Here is a 19,175-nt window from a genome sequence, read left to right as displayed (position 1 = left end):
TCTAACTATTCTAGCCAAGGGTATGGGGGTCTTAGAAGTAACAGGCATGCTAGCTTCAGGTCTCTGCCACACTGACATTCACAAAGATTCACTGACATTCACCTACACAGACTAGAAAATTCACTCAGTTTCAGAAAGGCTATCTTCCATTTTTCTAATCCCCGTTATTTCAGAAATTGTAGATAATCAAAGTATGCTTCTTTAATGTATAAGGAAATACTTTAAGCTTAGAAATTTCAAAAGTAGTAGCAAAAAAGAAAGAAAAATGGTATGATCCTCACACAGATCTGCATAGGCTTAAAAGGTCCCCATTTCAACATCATTCATCTGCATAAAGGCAGGACACCAGAGCAATTCAGGCAATCTAAGCACCTCCTACCCACCCAACCAGACCTCTCCCAAAAGATCATGCCTACATCACAAGAATCTGAATTAAATTAATTTGGAGAAAATATGTTCATGGAGTAAGCATATTTATAATTGCAGTCATAAAAATTCATTTAACATAATCGAACTGATTTCACATTCCAAGCCTCATTATTTGGGTTTTCCTGTTATCAACCGTATTCTTTTGTCATCCATGAGATACTGCTAGCTTGTGAAACCACTTTAGCAAAACACGATAGCGTGTGTTTTATAACTCCAAGGACAAAGTCTTGTAATTCATTTGCTACCTGCATCTCTGACAAAGCCTTGAATTCTTTGCATAGAATTCAGACACTATGACTAGTTGGGATTCCAAAATATGTGGAGTTATCTCAACTTAATCACTCCCACTCTAAAACTCTCTGGTGGCTTTGCAAGATATCTGCTATAAAAATGTTAAAACACTGCATGGCCTTGCTTGCTTGTTGGTAAATGGATCTGCTTTCCTTGCACGTTTTCTGTTTCAACAACACTGCTGAATGCTCCATTTTTTGGCTAACCCTTTCTGTCATCTCAAATCTTGTAGATGGAAATCAGCATAGCATTTTGTGTTCACTGAAACCCAAGTGCTGCACTCGCATTTAGAATGTTACTTTCTTTATTCTAGTTTTGCAACTCATCCCTTCATGAATTTCTTCTGCTTTTATCATTATTTTAATAGTGTTAGGAAATTTGAGTAGCACTGTGCTTGTGCTTCCACATTACAGCAGCAAGAGTCCTGGGGGCAGACTATCAATTTTGTTTTCAACTTCACTTTGCTTTCTCTCATTGTCCTGTTTCCTTCCTGCCCCTTCCTTGCCTATTCCTTCTGCAGCTGGGGATCACCTATTAAGCTAAGGCTGTCATCTTATGCAAACCTACTAAGTGACAGTAAATACCAGTGAAAACAGGGGTTACTTTAAGAAAACATGCACAGACCTACTGCATGTATGGTGTTAGTTTTCTCTTAGTATCTGAAGTTTACAGCTCTAGTGCCAATATAATGTTAGCTTCCTGCAAACTACAGTACAGTCCTCCAAGAAATACAGCCTAGGAAGAAAAACAAAGACTGCCTCTTCTCTGGCATCCAGGCCCACTCCCTCCCATCCCCAAGTACTGACCTGATTCAAAGGCAACAGCAGAAGACAAAGTTTCTTTCTCTCAGCATGAGGTATGTCCCCTGATATAAATTCAGACACATCACGTTCCTTTCTAGCCTTGCTCTTTGGTCTGCTGAAGCTGTTAGCAGCAGCAAATATTGGGTGGGAGAACAAAGACTTAAGTTGGTATTATCTGTTAGATAAAAGCATCTGGGTGAAAGGGGACATAGATTTTTTATATATTCAGTTTCACACTGTGTTGTCTGCCAAAGTCAAGGCATTCCAGAATATGTTTGTTCGTTTGTTTATGTCATTTTTAATTCACCCTTCACCTGAATGTCCCAGGAGGTTGGAGAATACATAATATAATATTTTAGCTGCAGTTCATTCATTTTCAGCTTTGCATTCTTGTTTTTTTTTTAAAAAAATATTTTATTAAGGATTTTCTTGTTTTACAGAAGTGTAATGCCTCGTATTTTTTTTCTCCCATGTAACATTTTTACAAATCCGTTTCATTTGTTGAGGCATTAGGGGGAGAAGAAAAAAAGGAAAAAAGAAGGGGGGTGGAGAGAGGGAAGATGGATGGGGGTGGGGTCGGGTGGCGGTGTTTCTATTATGTTTAATGTATGTAGAGTTTGGTGTCAGCGTTGCTTGTGTTGTTCACTTGTGTTCCTTTGGTGGTGAGAGAGGTTGGGGTTGGCCTAGGGTGTGATTGTTTGCTTGTGATTGGCTGTGGTGATCTTTGTTTTCGTGTGTGAGTGAGGTGGGTGGGTGTTTTGGATCAGGTTAGCCATATTGATTTGTATGCTGTTGGTGGATTATTGTCATTGTCCTGTTGGGCTGTGTGTGTGATAAAGGGGAGCCATACCGGGGTGAAGGCGTCTTCTTCTGTTTGTCCCCGTGTCAGTTTCAGTTTATTAGTTAATTTTTCTAGTAGGGCTGTTTCCCATACTATTTGGTACCATTGGTCCATGTTTACTCCTGACAGGTCTCTCCAGTGTCTGGTTATGGTGTTTCTGGCTGCTGAAAGTAGGTGGGTTATGAGTACTTTGTGGTGTAAATGGGCATTGTGGTCTGGGAAGATGTTTAGTAGGGCCAATTCTGGGGTGATGTCTATTACTTGCTTAGTTATTTTACATATTTCTTGTATGGCTGTTGTCCAGAATAGTTGGATTTTGGGACACTCCCACCACATGTGGAGGTATGTGCCTGTGGAGGTGCACCCTCTCCAGCATTTTGGTGAGGTTCCTGGGTGTATTAGCGCTAGTTTCCTTGGTGTTAGGTACCACCTGTAGGTGAGTTTCAGTGTGAGTTCTTTTCTTTTCGTTGATATGGATTTAAAGGGGGGTTTAGACCACATTCTGGTCCATTGAGTGGGGTTAATCTCATAGCCTATGTCATTTTCCCATTGTTTTTTGATTGCATCTAAGGGATTTGCGGGATTTTGGAGTAGTATTTTGTATATTGCGGATACCATCCCTTTACCGTTTCCCTTTGTTGTTAGGAGGAGGTTTTCGAAGGTTATCAGGGGCCTAGTTGCTGCTGATTTTACTGTTGGGTTGTTTAAGAGGGCATGTAGTTGGTGTTGTGTTAACCAGGGCATTTGGGTGTCTTCTAGTTTGTCTTGTATTTCTTGTGTTGACAAGGGTTTGTTATTTTTATAAAAGTCTATTAGGCGATATAAGCCTTTGGTTCTCCAGGTTTTTATCTGGAGGTTTTGTGCTGCATGGTGGAATAATGGGTGGTACGCCAGGGGGATTAGTGGGGATGGGGTTGGGGATAGTTTGCCTATTTGTGTTTTCCATGCTTTGAGCATGGTCTGTGTGTACCTGTTAAGTGTTGTGGGAATTTTCTTTAGTTTGTTTTGGGAGTGTGATCATTTTGATCATGGCTATTTTGTCTGAGAGAGTGAAATTCATGTTATTCCATCTCTTTAGGTCTTTGTTAATTTGTCGCCACAGGGGCTTGTAGTTGTGGAGGTACAATTTATTGAGGTTTCTGGTTATTTGTACCCCTAGGTATCTGAACTTGGTGCGGCAAAGTTTTATTTTGGTGACCTTCGTGAGTTCTTTTTGGGTGTGAGGAGGGGTGTTGAAGCACATAGCTTCTGACTTTGTAAAATTTACCTGTAGGCCCGACACCATTGCAAATGTGTTGAGTTCTCTGATTAGGGAGGTTGCTGTGCTTATGGGGTCTGGTGTTGTGACCATTAGGTCATCTGCAAAGAGCCCTAATTTATAGGTTCTGCCTTTTATTTCCACTCCCTTGATGTCTGTGGCTGCTCGGATGCGGATTGCTAAGGGTTCCAGAGCCAGGATAAATAAGAAGGGAGACAGTGGGCATCCTTGTTTCGTGCCTCTTTGGATAGCTATAGTATTAGAATCCATATTGTTAGTTCGGCATTTTGCTGAGGCTTGGGAGTATATTTGTTTGAGGATTTGTAGGAAGTTAGGGCCAAATTTCATGTTAGTTAGTACTGCTAATATGTATTTCCACTCTAAGCAATCAAAGGCTTTGAGGATGTCTAGGGACATAATTGTCAATGGGAGTTTGGTTGCCTTGCTGTGTTCGATCAGGTTCAGTAGTTTCCTGATGGGGTCTGTTATATTGCGGCCAGGGACAAAGCCAGTCTGGTCTGGGGCTATTAACCTGTGTAGGAAGATTTTTAGGCGGTTGGCCAAGATTGATGTGAATATCTTGTAGTCTTGGTTTATTAATGAGCTTTGCATTCTTGTTATTAAAAAAGGACGCCTAGACATTCTGTTGTTGTGCCTATAACCTAGGTTTAAGGTGCCATTTAGCTCCCAGCTTTCATATCTCAATTGCTAACAAATGTAACAATAAAAAACTAAAACAAAGTATTTCCTCATCAGTATAGTTCGTCGTAAAATCACAACACAGTAAAACAACAAAGCAGCCACAGCAAAGGCATTCTTGGTACTTAATACACCCCACCCGGAAGGCCTGGACAGAGGTGCATTTTGGCCTCCGGACAAAAAGAAAACAGTTGAAGAGAGACACACCTTATAGAGGGGAGGTCATGCTATGGGTATGGAGTTGCTACAGAGAAAAGCCTTCCGGTGAATCCCCTTGCCATGGACCCCATTCATTCAGTCAGTCAGTCAGTCAGTCAGTCATGAATATCCCATAAAATATGCTGAAGCAATTTTATAGTAAAAACATCAACAATAAAACAATTCAACATATACAACAATTTTTAAATTTCCCATATATAACAACAGCTAAAAACAATGGCCATATCCTAGACAAAGAATAGGTACAGGCACCACAGGTTCTTAAAAAACAGGCAGTTTGGCATGGCTTCTCTGTCATCTACTAGAAATGACACAGCAAGTTATCAATCGCTGTTGCCCCTCCCACCTAAAAAATATTGGCTTTGTAGAGAACATCATGACTGAAGTGTGTTGAGGTTATCCAGTGCATAAGAATGCACACACACATCCTTGATACTTTAAATGCAATCTAATAGCAGATAACTTGGGGGGGGGATACCACTGAGCCTAAAAAGGGGGGGGGTTATCTTATGTACAGTAATCCCTTGGAGGAAGCCCCACTGAGCTCAATAGAGCTTACTTCTAAGTGGACATGTATGGGATTGCGCTGCCAGGCTCTCTAGTAAAAACAGATAAGCAGATGTATCTGTTTATAATAGGGGTAAAGTAGTAGAATGCTCTACCATATATATTTCCTGAGTGGGCCAAGAAAAACTAAAAAGAAAAAGAAAAAAAAGTAATTTTGACTCGCAAAATTAATGTATGTCACATATTCAGTATTCTAAGAATTATCGATTGCTGTCCAGGAAGGAGGATCCACAGTTTGCCTTATCAGTTTTATAACTATTTCTCTGTATCCTGAGGTCTTCCAATCTGCAATAATGTTTGATATAATGCTTTGCCAAGCATTTGGCATACCTAACAAAACATACAAACCAAAGTCCATTTAATATTTTTTTTTTTGTTCTAGGCTACCCCTTCCAAGCTCACACACACACGCACAACCCAAAAAGAAATAGAGAACAGAATCAGAAGTAGTAACAAAAATTAATCCGGCACCTGTTCACTGGTTAATTTACTTTGAGCAATCGCATTCTCTTACAACCAAAGGCATCAACCATTGACTTTGTTCAGGATGTAAGTCAATCCCCAAACTTAACAGCCACTCAAATCTTCTGATTCTGGGAGGGATTGGGTGGGTGGAGAAAAAATGGTCACCCGCTGTTGGAGAGAATGCTTTTTTTAAATGCATTTTAGGACCAAGACATCAAGCCAATAACTAAATTCTTAAGAGCAGGGCTGCTGCTGTCCTTAAACCAACCCAATTAACTCAAAACTGAGGAAGAAACATGCTACCCTAGCTTATGACATGGTGGCTGCAAATAAAACAAAGTACTCACAATACTCTGATAGGATTCACTATGGTTTCTCAAAAGGCATTTTCACACTCAGAAGTAAAATCTCCAGAACAGAGTGGAATATTGTATCAGTTGCCACTGCACTTCCTCAAACAAATTAAACCATCTTTCTGAAACATTGTAATCTAGCACTATACAGATACATCTATGTTAAATCTAAATTTAATCCAATACCTTCTTAATTCAATGTCTTTATTTGTAACGTGCTTCAGCTTTTCTACTAAGATTATATCCAAGGTGACGTAATTGTGGTCAGCCATAATTAGACCTTTCAACTTGCAATATGACCTCTGCATCCTGTTGCGAGGAGAAACAGCACTGAACCAAAAGAAATATGGACACTACAACACCTAACAATAGGTATTCATCTGTCCTGGCTGATGTGTTTTAAAAGCCACAGTGGCAATCCATTCTTTTTGTCTCCCCCTACATATAAGCAGCGATGCTGATAAAATGCAGACTGACAAGAGAGAAAGGTCTGATGAATTAGCACATTTCAAAGAAGTTTCACATCAGGCTCTGTGAACAGCAATCTCCACAATTATTTACACTTAAATCACTTAAACAACATTCATTCCTACTTGTGCTTCTATGAAAATTTTAAAAATTGAGAAAAGCTTACTCAAAACAGAGGTGCTAACAATCAGTTTTGTATATCCAGGCCTACTTTAAATGCATTATTTTGCTGACAACTAATGCTGGCCATCACCCATATAATAGGGTGATGAAGACAGAAACACCGGATTTATGTGATCTGGGCTCTCTGAAACCTGTAGTCAGCAAAGGCCAAACAGATGCAATCTAGCTGTCTCTTGCTGAGTAAGGAAGATTGGTGAGCCAATGCTATGTTTCTGTTGAATCTTTGTCTTTAATTTTCTTGGAAAATTAACAGTTTTGCAGGTAACAAATGGAGGGGGGAAACCCCCACGAAAAGCAACACATTTTGCCAACACATAATTTCTCCCAAGAAACGGTTGTATAATTTTTGTTCATACAGAAAGCACAAATAAAATGAAGTAAAACTTTTCCTCATTTTATTTCTCATCGGCAAAATTTCAGGTAAAAAATATTTATAAACTTTAGAGTAGAACATTTAAGCATCATTACTTTAACTGGGAAGCTGGTGTAGTTGGTACCCGAGAGTTCAAATTTTACCTTTTCCACAAACACACTAGTGTTCAGTCTTAAGCTTACTGTCCTAAGCCCACTGAATTCAATGGGACTTAGTTCTGAGTAACATGCTATAGATTGGCCTACTTATAGGACCCTTTACTATTTTCCCATAGAATGGGAAATGATAATTTAGGAGAAAAATTGGGAATTTTGATACTAGTCGGACTCCCATCTCCCATCAGCTCCAACCAACATGTCCAATGATCAGGGCCGTTTTAAGCATATCTGGTGCCGTGGTGCAATGCTCCCTCCTCCCTCCGATGCTGCCCCCCCCCCCGTTTCCCAAAGTTGTCCACCTTTTTTTAGGGAGGACGGTGCTGCTGGCGGGGCAGGAGGAGGCGAGCAGCGGTTAGAGGGTGGCTCCTCTGGTGAGGAAGAGGCGGAGGCTGGACGCGGCGCCTCCCGGCTCAGCTGGCCGCTTCGTGCCGCAGTGGCCACGGCAGACAGAGGTGCTGCTTCGGCGCGACATGGCGGAGGTGGGAAGTGGCGGCGAGCTGATGCCAGGAGGTGCCGCGTCCAGCCTCCTCCTCTTCCCTGACGCCCTCCAGAACTTGGCGCCCCACACCTCTAGCCTCTAGGGGTAAGATGCCCCTGCCAATGATCAAGGCTGATGGGAGCTGTACTCCAACAACATGTGGAGGGCTGCAGTGTCTCTGTCCTTGGAAATTTAGCATAATGTGCATCTCCACCCTCATCGTTCAGCCCATTCAGCTCCAAGGGCCTTCTGGCAGTTTCCTCATTGCAAGAAGTGAAGTTATAGGGAACCAGGCAGAGGGCCTTCTTGGTAGTGGCACCCATCCTGTAGAATACCCTCCCTTTATATGTCAAAGAGATAAATAATTATATTACTCTCCATAGACATCTGAAGGCAGCCCTTTATCAGGAAGCTTTTAATACCTGATGTTTTGTTGTGTTCTTTCACATTCTGTTGGAAGCTGTGCAGAGTGGCTGGGGCAGAGTACAATGAGCAGAGTACAATAAATATATTATTATTATTATTATTATTATTATTCCTCCATTTTCAAGTAACTGTAATTTGTCATTATTTCCAAACCTAGACAACCTGTGGTTAGCTACCTCCAAGGGTCTTCTGGCAGTTCCCTCACTGCCTTTCAAGTATAGTGGTACCTTGGGTTAAGAACTTAACTCGTTCTGGAGGTCCGTTCTTAACCTGAAACTGTTCTTAATTTGAGGTACCACTTTAGCTAATGGGGCCTCCCGTTGCTGCCACGCCGCCACTGCGCGATTTCTGTTCTCATCCTGAAGCAAAGTTCTTAACCTGAGGTACCATTTCTGGGTTAGCGGAGTCTGTAACCTGAAGCGTCTGTAACCCTAGGTACCACTGTAAAGGTGTTTAATACTGAAAGACCTATTTGGGAAAACTCAGAAAAAAGTTTGAAAAGTAAATGCCACGAGCCAGAAAAGAAACTATGGGAAACAATTTGAATATATCTTTAAAAAAAACACAAAAAAAACCACTGAAGTGTCTTTCATTTCTCAGCTAAACTTAAAAAACAATGGTTTCTAAAGTTAGGGTACACACAGTGAGACTCTGAATTCCCACACCTACCACCGAACAGCAAGCACTCCAACTATTAGACAAAATGCTTTTGGAACTCATAGGAGCCTGGGGAGCTGCTGTTAAAAAGAAAACAATGAGTTAAAATGCCCACAGAAGGTTCACAAGTCTTTGCATGTCCTTAAATGGGCTCTCAGGATTGCAAGTCCAGTGGCTGCTGGAAATTATATTAGCAGCTGGGAAGGTGGGTGGAGGCAAACACCACAGAATCATCTGCTTCTTAATTCACAGAACAGTTGAGTGTTTTAGTCAACTTTTGAAAAACGAAATATTCATTTAGTACATTCTACAAAAGCAAAAAAGAAATGACAAAAATGATATGATGAATAAAACAACTCTTTCATTTAGCCATATTGTCTATGTGACATACACTTACCTGAACCAATTCTATGTAACTTTAAACCTCAGTGTTGGAAACATTTGTGCTACAGCCCTAAAAGGACATGTAAATGGGCGGCTTCTTGGCACCTCAGAGACAAAACAATCTTGCTCAGGACTTATCAAAAACCATCAAACAAAGCAAAGTCTGAAACTTCCTAGAAACAGTTTATCTTCATTTTCTATTGGTAATTTTCAGTGTCTTTTGGTCAGAGATCACATGCACCTTGATTAGATCTTCAGTGTAATGACCTTGCTTGCTGGAAAGCCTATGGCACTAGGGAATTGCTGAAACCAGGAAGCGGATTAAACACAAAATTCTGCTAACTAATTTCCCCTCCAGTCAGTGTTAGAAACTGAGATATGAAATCTAGGAGCTAAATGACACCTTAAACCTAGGTTATAGGCACAACAATGGAATGTCTAGGCGTGCTTTTTTCATAACAAGAATACAAAGCTGAAAATTAATGAACTGCAGCTAAAATATTATGTTCATTTTACACATGATCTAGTCCTTCCCCTGCTCACCCCCCTAATATTCTTAAAAGGGTCTCTTTTCCAGTCTTCAGAGAGCAGCTGGAAGTGGGGAGGCAGAAAAAGGTCCTCCTTTCCTTCCACTCTGCAGTTTTAATCTGAAATCTTAGGCATGGTACTGCACCCAGAGCTCAGCAACTGCTCACACTAATGAAATTCCCTGTCGCAAAATGTGCCTAGAACAATGGGAGTTTCAAACACTGGCTCCAGTGCACAACTGCCTTCCTCATAGAAAATTAATTCATGAAGTGACTACACAGCAATATTTTGTAGTTTTGTGTTTAAACTGTGACAATACTGCTTGACTAATACTTAGATTTATGGCTTAAAAGCAGTTGTATCCAGTAATAAATGTTTGCGTAAATTGCTGATATGGATTCATTAAACATTTTACAAGAGGACGGTGAAACAGTTAGTATGGCATTAACAAATTCAATGTGATTATGACAACAGGGTTATTGCACTATCCCTACTTGCAGACCATCCTTCTTATGCTGAGGCAAAAACTGGAATGAGGGTATGCCTTGCCCAATGTATGAGGACAATGACACACTGAGACAGCCCCATGGATGTCATGGAAACCATAAAGTCTGAAGCCGATTCATTCAAGACAGCCTCAGTGTGACTGCTGAAATCCCATGACACTACATTTTAGGATTTACCAATCCCACCTCTGAGACCAGCTCTTCCAACTCAGTCAAAGAGGCTGCTGGGTGGGATACCTTCCTGTCCTCTAGCTTGTGTTGATGCTTAACCAAGAACTCGGAGGGGGCACAATTGGGTTAAGTCAAACCTGCTCACTTGGCCACTCAAATAATACATGTTAGCCAAATTTCAGTGGTGCCCTGTGTGACATGAAAATTCCCCCCGCCTTCTGTTCTAAGTCATAGTTGTGGCATCCCCTATGGCGCCCTCTCGGCTCAGTGCACAATGCAGGCAAACCAGTCATGCTCCCCTAAATCCACCTCTGTGTTAGCTCCCCCCACCCATCTTTGATCAAGTTATGAATGAGTGTACCTTACTATGAATCAATCTGGAGTTAAGCAACAGGCCACCAGGCCAGAGGGCACAGTGGCAGAGCTACCAGGGACCCAAAGGGAAAAAGTGGAGGGAATTGTTTAATATACCGTATTTTTCGCTCCATAGGACGCTCCTGACCAAAAGACACACCAAGTTTTTAGAGCAGGAAAACAAGAAGAAAAAAAATCTGACTCAAATGTTGTACTAAACTATTTAAAACAGCAAAGTGTGTGGCTCATGTCCACTTTGCTGCTTTAAAGCGAGCCACGGTATATAATGAAGAGAATGGGAAAAGGACAGACATTCCATTATAATGCAGCTGTTTTCATTATCACTGGGAAGTCAGTATTGGCAGCAGTCACAAAAACTAAAATTTGAGCATTTTACTGTTATTAATCAAGAATATTAATAGTCAGGGAGAGAAACCAGGGCTGTGCAAATGAGAAGTGCTTGGAGTATGGAGGAACAGCAAAGAGATCAAATGATTGCGCTCCAGTTCCTAAATCTCTGAAGTTTTCTCAAAACAGGCATGGTTGTTTTGAAAGGAAGATTCAAAATGGAGTGACTGAGCAAAGAACAGAGGAGGAAAAGAGGGCAGATAAATAGCTTCCATTCAATACCAACACAATGTTTTTGGTTTAGTATAGGTGGACTGTACTTGTAAGAATTTGTATAATGAATTATAGATTTGGAGTGGAATATCAGTACCTCTTTTCAGCAATAAAGATTAGCTGCTAGGAACACACAAATACACAGGATGTCTGGTTATAGTTGTGCAGTTTAAACTGTTCCTGAGCCAGATGCCTGCTCGGTTTTAGCTGAGCTCACTACAGTGGTGCCCCGCAAGACGAATGCCTCGCAAGACGGAAAACCGGCTAGACGAAAGGGTTTTCCGTTTTTGAGTTGCTTCGCAGGACGAATTTCCCTATGGGCTTGCTTCGCAAGACAAAAATGTCTTGCGAGTCTTGAGATTTTTTTTTCGCTTTCCCCCCCCTTTATCTAAGCCGCTAAGCCTTTAATAGCCTTTTAGCAGCTAATCCGCTAAGCCGATAAGCCTTTAATAGCCGCTAAACCGCTAATAGCGCTAATCCGCTAAGGCGCTAATAGGGTTGCTTCGCAAGACGAAAAAACCGCTAGACGAAGACACTCGCGGAACGGATTAATTTCGTCTTGCGAGGCACCACTGTATTACTGGTTTGTGGAGATGCTTTGCATGTATTGATGACTATTTCTGCAAAATTGCTACTTGAAGAAATCCCCAAACTTAATATTTTTAAACTTCAAATGGAGCTCAGAATCCAGTTAGGCAATCCATTGCAGTTGAATTAGGAGGCACTGAGAGACAGCAATTTGCTGCTTCCCATCCCCACCAAGCACCCCAGGAGCGCGGGGCAAAGAGCACCCCAGGAGCACACAGCCTTCCCTCTGCTTGCAAACCTTGTCGGGGCTTCAGGGGAAAGCAAAGGCTGTAGGCAGAGCAGTGTGGCTCCTCTCCCACCCCCAAAGAGCAGCCCAGGAGCACACAGCCTTCCCTCTGCTTGCAAACTTTGTCGGGGCTTCAGGGGAAAGCAAAGGCTGTAGGCGGAGCAGTGTGACTCCTCCCCCCCCACCCCGAAGAGCACCCCAGGAGCACACAGCCTTCCCTCTGCTTGCAAACTTTGTCGGGGCTTCAGGGGAAAGCAAAGGCTGTAGGCAAAGCAGTGTGGCTCCCCACCCCCAAAAAGCACCCCAGGAGCGCAGGGCAAAGGCGCACAGCCTTCCCTCTGCTTGCAAACCTTGTCGGGGCTTCAGGAGAAAGCAGAAGCTGCCGGCAGAGCACCGTGGCTCCTCCCCCCACCCCCAAAGAGCAGCCCAGGAGCGCAGGGCAACAGCGATTTGGCTCCAGGGACCACACATTCGCTCCATAAGACGCACAGACTTTTTCCCTTACTTTTTAGGAGGGAAAAAGTGCGTCCTATGGAGCGAAAAATACGGTATGTATGTAAAGAAGGACCTAGAGGAGCACATTTTCTATGGGCCTTTTTTAAAAATAACAACAACTCCTCAATTTGGGCATTCCTGTCCCAAGTGATGCCTTTTAAAAACACACACACAAATATAAATATATATATATTAAAGCAAATGATCACAGAATTCTTTGTTTACAAGCTATTTTGCAGTAATTAAGACCTTGCATAATACTGAAAAATGACAAACCATGAAGAGATCAAAGCACTGTAAATGGTATGGCACCATAACTTAAACCACAAAGGGTATGTGGAGCAGATAAAATCCCTTTGAGTTCAGTTTTAAACCAACTGTCCTCTGCAGATTGGTGTGTGTATGCATGCTGGAGAACAACACATTTTTGCTTTTAAAAACCATAACTGAAAACCCATCCAGATGTTCAGAAATATTTCATAGTGGGTTGTAAATCCACTGTGGAACCTGCATTTAATTACTATCCATATGCTTTCTTCATGGCCCCAATACTGTAACTGCACTAGAACTACATATGATCCTCATGGACTTCTTTCAAGCCGCATTCTTCAAATGGATTAGCATATCATCCAATGCCTAAAACACACAATAGTAAGCAAGGTGTGGGGCTGAAATTTTAAATGCATAAAACACATTTGTAAGATACTGCTGGCGCCAATATAGTGACTTCACCAACCTGGTGTCCTCCATAACTTTTGGACTAAAACTGGGACTGTCTTGGGCTGGTGGGAGTTGTACTTCAAAACATCTGTAGGGCACCAGGTTGCTAAAAGTTAGATTAAAATACTAACAGAGTAATGCAAAGCATGTCTATTCAGAAGCAAGTCCATAAGTAAGTATGGCTGACACTCAGGCAAACATGTACAGTGGTACCTCAGGTTACATACGCTTCAGGTTACATATGCTTCAGGTTACAGACTCCGCTAACCCAGAAATAGTGCTTCAGGATAAGAACAGAAATCGTGCTCCGGTGGCGCGGCAGCAGCAGGAGGCCCCATTAGCTAAAGTGGTGCTTCAGGTTAAGAACAGTTTCAGGTTAAGTACGGACCTCCGGAACGAATTAAGTACTTAACCCGAGGTACCACTGTATAGGATTACAGCCTTAGTTAACAAATGCACAAACCTATCTTAGAGGGAGTCATTACCTTGTTTCAATACAAAGTTTCTTGAAAGACAGTGGCATGTGAGGTTTGTACTCTATTTGTGAGCAAATATATTTGGCAGCAGCCTCAGAATGTCATGACAGAAGCATACTAAACTATGTTTGTTTGCTTTTGTATTTCAGCATATATTCTGCATATCACATTTTGGAATACTTTTTTTCTTTGCGGGTTTTTTTTTTTTTGTATATGGATGATACATTCTGAAGAAGACTAGCATCTACTAATGAACCATGTGTGCTGGTATACCTCCTACCAAACAAGTGTATAATATTTACAACAGCAGCCTAATATCACAATGTCTTATGTCCTGGTATATCATCTATTATGACTATTTGCTAACAGTCTTGAGTCATAGGATTGGGGCCATAATTATGATAACCACAATTATACCCAGATCTCATTTCCTACAAAGCATATAATTTGTGCTGAACTGTCACTGCCACTAACATAAACTGTATGGTAATGTCTATGCTGTAGAGATTCTGCCTTGTGTTATCTGTAACCACAATAAAACATTGTGGAATCAGATGCTAGTTGGCCACTGGCAGTGATGGATGAGACAGCACAGCACAACTTGCTCTTTCACAGCTATATTTCCTCCTCAGTGCTCTGATGATAGCAGTACAATTTTTTTTGTCAGTGAAGTGCATGGATGCAGTTCCAAATTTAGAAGGGAAACAGATAGGATCACTAACAAGGTATCATCTTCACAATGTCAATCTGCTGGCCAAAACATTATTTTAAGCAGATGTCCGGCTAAATTCCATCAATGACATCTCATTTACAGGCTCAACAGCTCACTATATATTTGTGATTGCAAAACTACCACATGAACACACCAAACTTTTGAACATATAGAGGACTCCTGGGTGTTCATTAATTCTAAATTGTTCCACAGACCAGCATAGTATTCAAGCAAGAGTCCAGCTTTTAAAATCAATGACTTTTGTTATAAATTATCAGTATCTACAATTTCACTGAAGTAAAATTAGAAGTGAGATTATAACCATTGGTCATGCTGTCTGGGACTGATGGGAGTTGTACTCCAGTAACATCTTGAGTACCACAGGATTTCCATCCCTGCAGTATGGCGACAGAGCTACTTGCTGTCTGTTACGCAAGTTTCAAAGGCAAAAGAGCCCTGCCAGGAAAAGTTTAGTGATGGATTTTATGGAGCCATGGTTGAGGAAGAGGTCAACTGGCCCCGGAGCAGGGAAGCTGGCCCTTATGATTGTTGGAAGAGATGTAGGAATGAAGAAGTTTTCTCCACTGAGGTTAGACAAACCATAAAACCAGGTAGATTGAGTGAACACAGAGAATGAGGTGGAGGAATTGTGAGATTCAGTGATGGGGACAGGGTGCAGAAACCATTTTAGAATATTGCAGTAATAGTCACAGATCGCCATTAACAGGGGAAATGTATTTAATTATTTAAAGCACACCACTGTGTGTATGGAAATAGGCCAGATGTCCTTCCTCTCAAACCACTTTTCATCCTTTCCTCTTGCAAGGATGAGCCACAAAAATCATCTGCAGTTCAGACTTGCATTTACTCGTGTCTTTTTAACACACCTTATAGTTCCACACCTTTGATGTGAACTAATCCAACACACATGACTTTTTCCAAACCACCTTTGTCAGCTGTGTAATGATGAGCGCCAAATTAGGCCCATCTGTTTAAATGGAAGGGAGTTCTCCTCCTATAAACTATGCTTCATTAACTGGCAAAGAAACTGCCAGAAGCTGCCTTCCAAAATTCCTGAGTGGCTGGCAAAAGATTTCATTACTCTCAGTTGTTATCTGGATTAGTCAATGTCCTGCAGTTTGGAGGATAAAATGGTACTGTGGAACTGCTCCACTATTCCATTCAATCTACCCTGTCATGAAAGAGGTTCTGAACTCTGCACATTATGAGTTCTTAAATGCTGTATGGGGTATATTTCAGTGTTAACCTATAATTTAACACTGGAGCTTAAAACACTTTCCTTGGGCAATTGTTGGACAGCCTTGATGTGAAAATTAAGGTTGTTAACAAACCTAAAATTAACAAAAGATCTCAATGTTTTGAATAAAGTATAAAATAGCTTTATAAAGCAGTTTAGCCACAGTAACAATTGGAAATACTTTGGATATTCTATGCAGAAGACAGAAATCATGGATTAAAGAAAACTGAGCATATGGGATGTATTCAACATTAGTCCTATTAGAGTAGACCAATTTAAATTAATGGGCATGAACAACTCATGTTTATTAATTTCAATGGGTCTTCTTGAAGTAGGGATTTAGTTGGAGGCAACCCTGTGAAGACTCATAGCCATGGCAGTGAATATAGAGAGCCGTATCTCTAGCAGGCTACTATAAACTTGGGATTTGTTCTACCAATATCAAGTTAACAAAATATATGAACTACTATTATCATTCATTATTAATTCAGTTTATATCTTGCCTTTCTTCCATGAAGTTTAAGGTAGCTTACATAGGTCCCCAGGCAGAAAAGCATCCAGACATTGACCAAAATTCAAACATACTTGGCTTCAGCAAAGTTGTTGAATCATGTGTGTTCAGACCAGGTCTCACCACTTGCCTACTTCCTTGTCTAGCAAGGATCAAACCATTCATTCCTTGTTTTGTCAATGTCTTGGTAATAGAAGAAATGAAATCAAATCCTTGAAAAGCCCCTGGTCAGATTTGTGCAGCCTGGAACACGTGTGCCAAGAGCCACATGCAAGTGGCAAAAAAGAGGAAACCTGCATTTTAAAAAAATTCCCTGGGTTTTCCACAATTACTACAGGGACTGAGCAGAAATCCAAGATTGAGGGGAAACTCATAAAGGAAGAGACAACAGCCAAGGGAAAATAAATGCATGTTAAGTTTTTTTTATGTCAGTTCCAGTCTTGGTAATGCCCTTTGTGAAGCGAGAATATGTCCACGTAAGGCCTCTGTAACCACATAAAAGTTTCTGAGGGCACGCTCTCGCCTTGTGCAGGAAGGGGCATCTGCCAAGTCAAAAGCAATTATTTCTTTTACATGCTTTGGGCCGGGACAGCATGGTTCCCTGTGTGAACTTGCAAATGGAGCACTGTTAGTCCTTGCCAAAAACAGAGCACCAGAAATTCAAATGAAACTTCCCAAGTGACAGTGTGCCCCAGACAACTCTAGAACAATACAAACAATTGTGGATAGGCAAGCTTCCTCCTACTTGTCTTGTGTTGTACTGGCTTGGAAATGAGCAGAGTTATTTCTGGGGGCACAGGGAAATGGCTTATTTTCTGAACCAATCAGACTTTCAAAAGAAGCAGCAGCAGCAGCCAAGCCCTTTCTCCTCAAAAGATCCTCTCCTTAAAGATTAACTGGGCACAAGGAGAAGGGGATGACAGAGGACGAGATGGTTGGACAGTGTTCTCGAAACTACCAGCATGAGTTTGACCAAACTGCGGGAGGCAGTGGAAGACAGGAGTCCCTGGCGTGCTCTGGTCCATGGGGTCACGAAAAGTCGGACATGCCTAAACGACTAAACAAGAACAACAGCCACTGGTGGTGTGAGCAGAAGCACTACATTAGGAGAAGGAGATGGGGAGGAATGGCTCCTCTTTCTGATTCCCTGGCATTTTGCATATCAGGATGAAAGCCCTGGTGGCCCGTGGAAGATGCAGCTCACCCCACATCTCACAAGGACCACTGAGCCTTTCATCCTAATAGGCCACCAAAAAGAGAGAAGAGATCTCCCCCAAGACCACCACTGGTTAGTAAAGTGAGGTTGATCATCACAACTTGGACTGTGAAACTGAGCCCTAGCTCAGGACCACATTTACAGAATACAAGGACTAAATCAATGGAGAAGTGATATTATGCAACATGGAAAGGTGCTTGTTTTAGAAAGGGGTCCTTCCTAGACTTTTCAACCCTATGATGCTTAGCTGGTCAGATTTGTGCAGCCTAGAACACGTGTGCCAAGAGTCACATGTGCCCTGCTGAGCCACAGTCTCCCTCCATCATGTATAAGACATGACTGACTTAGTCGTACATTTTCCCAAAGAGTTGGCACAATCCTCACTATTGTGTGAGAGGCAACAAAGAATTTAGTTTGTCTAGGAGGAGAAAATAGCTAAGGTCAGCCCGGCTTGCACGCATCTTGCATTTTTTATTGTGTCAATCTCTGAAAGTAAATTTGTGTAACCAGATAATGACAAATAATGTAGTGACACAAAGAACAATAAAATACTGTCATATGCCTCATGACTCACAACAATGGTGTACTCTCTTGCACAGCCGCAAAAAATAATTAAGATATTCAATTTAGAAGAGTTAAGTCATGCTATGTGCTTTAACCCCATGCGGCTTTTGAAATCACAAACACACATCAACCAGCACTGTGACTTTGATAAGCATGGCTTCAACACTAATCTTCCTGCCCAACAACCACAACAACTAGGTAACACAGGAAGCTGCCATATATAGAGTCACAGACTGGTTCTTCTAGTTCAGTATAAGCTGACTGGCAGCAGCTCTTCAGAGTTTGAGACAAGGATCTCTCAAAGTCCTACTTTCAGATGCTTGGAATTGAAGCTGGGACCTTCTGTGTCCCAAACATATTCTCTACCACTGAGCTATGGCCCTTTCTTTAGCAATTCAGGCATGTCCAACTCCCAAGAGACTGTGATCTACTCCCAGTATTAAAAAAGTGGCAGTGATCTACCCATTGTCACTGAAGGGAGGAGGAGTGTGGCGTGCGTGGGATGGGTGGATTGCCCAGAGTTGTTGAGCTTTTTGGGGGGAGGATTGCACAGAGTTTTTTAGCTTCCCCCCATAACTTTTTGTACACAATAAGGATCCCGCGATCTACCAGGATCAGCCGGGGATCTACTGGTAGATCACGATCTACTGGTTGAACTTCCCTGCGAGTTTAGCTAACACCATCGTCAGATTTGAACTGAGCAGCTTCTTAACCTAGTATGCTTTAGAGTAGTGTGGGTAACCTTTCTTGGCCCAAGGGCCCATTCACCCTCAGCCAAACCACTGGAAGCCTCATGCTGGCAGTAGGTGTGACCTCACTACAGATGCACATGGACATAACACACATCATCCCCTTCCTCAGTAGATCCATGCAGATCAGCTGAGGAAAGGGGTGTTATTCCCCCCATCCCCAGGCAATAAAATGTGATGACTGGTGAGTTGCCCTCAGGGAAGTGAGCTAGCTGGATAAATTTAATCCTTTCCACCCAGTTCAGTGTGCACCAAGGTCATCAGATATCATCAAGCGATGAACCTCAGCTGATGGAGATGCAAATCACCCACTCCACTCATTAGATGATTGGTGCTTCCTTGATCATCAGATGAATATGCATCCCCATCAGGGTGCTGGGCTAGACATAAAGGTTCAGAATTCTTCATCCACCCCAATCTAGTTTCTT

The 19,175-nt window shown here is 41.9% G+C and overlaps 1 protein-coding gene across 6 annotated transcripts in view; it reads right to left on the bottom strand.

Moving 5' to 3' along the window:
* SASH1 (SAM and SH3 domain containing 1) overlaps positions 1–19,175 on the bottom strand; it is a 554,241-nt gene that overhangs the window by 85,039 nt on the left and 450,027 nt on the right. The gene's annotated exons all lie outside the window — the stretch shown is intronic.

Source organism: Podarcis pityusensis (genome assembly GCF_964106645.2).
Source record: "Podarcis pityusensis genome assembly, chromosome: 3".
Lineage (NCBI taxonomy): Eukaryota > Metazoa > Chordata > Lepidosauria > Squamata > Lacertidae > Podarcis > Podarcis pityusensis.
This window is presented reverse-complemented; position numbering and strand designations above follow the sequence as displayed.